General features: G+C 35.3%; 1 long non-coding RNA gene across 1 annotated transcript; it reads right to left on the reverse strand.

Moving 5' to 3' along the window:
• Window positions 1–867: 867 nt before the first annotated feature.
• Window positions 868–4914, reverse strand: LOC126766304 (uncharacterized). Its single transcript, XR_007668837.1, has 3 exons — window positions 2249–4914; window positions 2046–2189; window positions 868–958 (listed from the first exon to the last, which is right to left on the reverse strand). It is a non-coding gene; the product is annotated as an uncharacterized LOC126766304 (long non-coding RNA).
• Window positions 4915–5482: the final 568 nt, after the last annotated feature.

The following is a 5482-nucleotide window of genomic DNA, read 5'->3' on the forward strand; positions in this document are numbered from 1 at the left end:
TGAAAACAATTCTCTTGCTCTTCCCAGATTGCATATTGCAAAAATCCTATACCGAAATATATAAAAGCACGAAAGCACCCATTGCAGAATCTAGTGATATATGAACGACTGGTTCGGTGAATTTATTGTAAATGACTATTGTGTATGGCTATTGTGAATTAGCGCACCATCTGCATTCATTCTTAACAAAAAACTGTAACAAATCTTTATAATTTAAGGTTGGTACGCAGCTCTCAAGTAATTTCTCAAGAAAAAAAATACATTATTTCTCAAGTAATTTTGACAGCTGGTTACGCATTGTGAATGATCCACATAAGAAGAGCAAGAGAGAATAAACAAAGAAAACAAACTTTGTGCGTAATACGTATGTGTGTATGTGTATGGTAACATAAATATTTTCATTGAGATTTAAGAAATGCTGTTGATGATTGGTAGGTTTTATACAACATTTCAAAATGGAATATATTTGATAATAATGATTTCAACTAATTTAGGATGAATTTGACGATTACTTCGATTTTCCTTCAAGAAACAATTGTTGATTTGATGTTTCTTCGCAAAACCAGGTTTGCCATATTCACATTTTACTGAAAAAAAGTATCAAAAATTAGTACTAGATTTCTTGAGAGCTGCGTACTAGCACAAGTAAATTTATCCCAGGAATGTTTCTTGACCGTTTCTTAAGCGTTTTTTTTATATGAAGTTTTTACGTTTCTTGAGAGCTGCATACTAAGCTTATGTGTGTATGTGTATGGTAACATAAATATTTTCATTGAGATTTAAGAAATGTTGTTGATGATTTGTAGGTTTTATACAGCATTTCAAAATGAAATATACATCATAATAATGATTTCAACTAATTTAGGATGAATTTGACGATTACTTCGAATTTCCTTTAAGAAACAATTGTTGATTTGATGTTTCTTCGCAAAACCAGGTTTGCCATATTCACATTTTACTGAAAAAAAGTATCAAAAATTAGTAATAGATTTCTTGAGAGCTGCGTACTAGCACAAGTTAATTTATCGCAGGAAAGTTTCTTAACCGTTTCTTAAGCGCTTTTTTATATGAAGTTTTTACGTTTCTTGAGAGCTGCATACTAAGCTTTAAATAGAAATTATAAAATCTTTTTAAAATTTACCTTCCTTAACAATTTAACGTCAAAATATGTAGTATTTAAGTAAAATGACAGCTAACATAAAGTTGCAATTATTTTTTTACGTGTCATTGCACGAAAATAAACATGGGTTTTGGTCTGATATTTTACAGCCATTGCAAATAATTTTCTGTGTGTGTTTGTTGTACCACCCAGAGGTAATATCTGCAATTCGTGCACCGTGCAAGGGTTTTGCAAGAGCAAGAGAATACTCCTAATGTGTACAGACTTAGCTTTATTCAGTTTTATCTGCCCATTATAAGACTTTATTTACAGCTTTTTGGAGATTAGTCATGCACACTACTACCAACAGAAAGCAAAGCTACGTTTTTGTTGTAGTAACAGAACAATGTTTTGTTTTATGAATAAAAAGACCTCGATTCACCGTACTGTGCGATTGGCCACCAGGTTCTTTATTAATTATGCTCTTTAATTCTCAAACTATGCTTAGCTTAAGGGGTTAGGGGTAGTCAGAATTTTCAAAAAATTATTTTTTTTTGCATTTTCGTTCAGTGTAATATCTTAAAAATATTCTCTAAAAATTTCACGTTGATCCGACAGTTAGTTTTTGAATTATTCGACAAATAACAAAGAGTAGTGTGAAACTTAAACGCGTTTTTCTCAAAACTATGTTTTTTGAACAGGTTACAACTGTAACTCGAAAAACGCTCACTAGATTTTAATGAAATTTATACAGCTTTTAGAATACATAATAAGCTCGGGCCTGATCGAAGGGTTTTTATTCAAAAATTTCAATTTTTAAGACCAATTAACTGCTGATTTTTTTCCAAAAATTTAGACACAAATTTCCTGAGGCCGCCATTTTGTTGATTTTTAAAATTTCGATCAAGCCCGAGTTCATCTATTTATAAAACTAACTAGCTCTTACCCACGACTTCGTCCGCATAAGTTTTTTCTCCCGGCTGTTAGTCCCCCTGCAACAATGTCCCACTATCGTGTTCCGGTCCTCAACTTCACATCAAAATTTCTTCAAAAGCAACCTAAGCACATAATGGATAGCTCCGAATGTTTCCTTAGTAAATATAAAAAGTAAATAATGTAAATCGGTTTAAAATACTACTAACTACCTACCTGCTATCCCCCGATGTTAGACAGTGTGACATCCGCAGCATCGTGTGCGTAGGAACTACTAACTTAATGTAAGTAGTATAATAATGTAGGAAGCTAAAAATAAGAGGCCTTATTACTGTAGTACATTTTTGTAAACTATGTTCTTTGTTTTTCCCTCTCTGACCAATACATGGAGATTCTGTGGACTTGAAACACGTGAGCAAGCCACGTATAATTGTCCCTGAGAAAAACTACTCTTTTCTAAATTAATGCCGGCTACTTTTAATGTTTGCCTCTGAGCTTTATTTATCGTCATAGCGAATGCGATTTTCAGCGGAAACTGTAATCTCTTAAATTGGAATAGCAAATCTGTCGGAATTATGGGTATACGGGGGATTAAAACATTCTCTCCTTTTGCCATTCCAGTCATAATGATTGCTTTTACAATATTGCGACCGAGGTATGTTACTTGCAACCGTGTGCACTACACAGTCTTGGTGCATCTAAATTCCGCACCAAAAGGGCAGGAACGCCTACTTTCAGCCTCAGTTTGTTTGAAGGTACTCCCGACAGTTCTAAAGAATTAAAAAATTCCACAGGATATGATGTTACTTGTTCAGTATCCATTACAGTGTCTACAGAGAAAAACTCAACAATATCACCTCCCACGCGTGACATAATTTGCTCGTTTATCTGTCCCACCATTTCATTCGTCGGCGCTAAAATTGCTCTTTCACATAACCATTCTCTATTCTTTATATTAGTTAGCAGTTCGCTATGGACGAAGTTATTTAGAACATCTGTATAATGCACATCATTGCAGAATTCCCGATCCAATGTAATCATGCCATTACCATTCTTTGCCAAACGATCTTCTCCTATTTTAAGAAGAGCGGCAGCGTATTGTCCAGATTATACATCATTGTGTAGTTGCACTCTCATATTTGTAGACAGACTAAACGTTTTTACGTGCATCCATAAAGTTGACGCTTTTAAACACGCATTTATTTCATCTGCAGGGGTGCCTTTAGTGATAACCTGCAGGGTCTGTCCAAAATCGCCCGCTAAAAGTACCACCATCCCCCCCATGATATTTGGATTACTCTTGATGTCTTTCAAAGTCCGATCTAGAGCTTCAATTGCTTTTTTATGGAACATGGTAACTCATCCCAAACTAATAATTTACATTGCTGCAACATACCTCCACGCTCGCTGTTTTTACTTATATTACAGACTGGCTTTTCTTCATGGGCTAAGTTTAATGACAGTTTAAGCACCGAATGTGGCGTTCGACCACCATTGAGCAGAGTGACGGCTATTCCAGAAGAGGCAACTGCTACAGAAATTCCTTTATTTTTTCGGATTTGGGCTAAAAGTAAGTTTAAAAGAAAGGTTTTTCCCGTGCCTCCAGGAGCATCCAAAAATAACAAACCACTTCGATTTTTTTGACAACATTGTCAAATACTAACCTTTGTTCTGGGGTCAAACGTGGTCTTCAATTTTTGTCAGACCCTCATTGCAAATTAATTCACTGTACGTGACATTGGGATTTTGCTCTTGTAATCTGTGCAATGTATCATCCGTCCTATCATTTTTGTATTTATCCCGTAATTGTTGAGGATTTGAAAGACTACATCTCGCTACTAATACAGCAAATAGCTCTCTCATCTTGCCTGCTGATCTACAATGAGCAGCTTCTTCCAGTGTCACATCCCAATGGTTATCATTCTCCAGTAATCGCCTTGGCTCACATGCCTCTCGTAATGTAGAATAATCTTGTGTGTTATTTTTTTTTAGATCATTGAAAGAGGTAGGTCCGCGCACATGGTGTAAAAGCATGCGTAGACAAAAACATTCCATGTTACTAATATGAACTGTATAAACTCGTCCTAAAGCATCTCCAGATTTTACGCCAGGCCAATCCTGAACTTAAGTACCTTGAATTCGGCGTTTCCAAGTTTTCTTACTTGCATCCCAAGTATAATACCTCGGCACCTCGACATAAAGAAGAGTTTTTGCAAACTCATCTCTGATACAAAGATCAAAAAAAGCAGTGAGTGTGGTTTTTGGCGGAGTAGTTATTCGTTCGTGGAAATTGTGTCCATTAAAATAAACGCGTTCACCATTTTCTTAATACACGCTGAGGCTTCATTGCTGCTGACATCCCGACCAGACTGATAAGTTTGTACCTCATCTACGGGATTCGCAAGATCAGTATTTCTAAAATTGAAAATAGCTTGATATATATGTTAGCACGACACATATTAACAAATGTTAAGACATGCATACTATTACACCAACATTCTTTAGCGCAACATAACACCTCATTATGTTAAGGCATAGGCATCCAACATACATCCAACTAATAAAGTCGCTGACGTTGCGGCACGTGTAACTCCAGACTATGGGAACGGACGGCCATCAACACAAATCTAGCAAAACGGTGGGAACCACAGAATCAGCACTTTTGGTCACGTAGCAGTAGCGACAGATTTACGGCTAGCATTAAGAATGATAAAATGTAAAGTTTAGTTTTTAGTTGGAGTTGAAGGAATAAAGGAGCATAGCTCCCAAAAATATATTTTTTTAAATCAACCGTTTGTGTTTGATTAATTGGCGCCCGAGCAGGGACCAGCGTGTCGTAAAGTAAATAACCTGAAAACCAAGAAGTAAGGTTTCGCGAATGCCGTAACAAATAATATAACAGCCCGAAAATCAAAGAGTACGGCTCCGCGAGTTTGTGAAAAGTGAAAAAGGTCTGAACAGCAAAAGTAAGATCCTACGCGGGATAAGAAAAAGGCGAGCGGATACTTAGCGACGAGGATTACTGACCGATAATAACGTCTAAGGACCCCAGTACAGCAGGAAAAGGATCATCTGGAAACGTTTAACAACTCAGAGCCCCAGTGCTGGACATGATTAGTTTATTGTAAGTTTATCCTTAATATCTCCTTGTAATTGTGAATGATTGTGAAAAGATTAACGTAAAAAAAAATTTATTTAAACATTGTGACTTCAAAATATACTGTAACAACATAAAAATATAGTAAAATATTGATTAATGGAATAATTCCAAATTTTAAAATAATAATTATTTAAAAATTTATAATGTGCGAAGTTGTTAAAACTAAAGAAAGCGGAAATCTTCCCGCAGTGAGAATGTTGATTGTAAAATTCTATTGAAAAGAAAATTATTATTTTTTTAGAAATCGAAAAGAAAAATTGTTTATAAATTTTATTGATAACAAAGTTATT

Source organism: Bactrocera neohumeralis, unplaced genomic scaffold, assembly GCF_024586455.1.
Source record: "Bactrocera neohumeralis isolate Rockhampton unplaced genomic scaffold, APGP_CSIRO_Bneo_wtdbg2-racon-allhic-juicebox.fasta_v2 cluster11, whole genome shotgun sequence".
Taxonomy (NCBI): Eukaryota; Metazoa; Arthropoda; class Insecta; order Diptera; family Tephritidae; genus Bactrocera; species Bactrocera neohumeralis.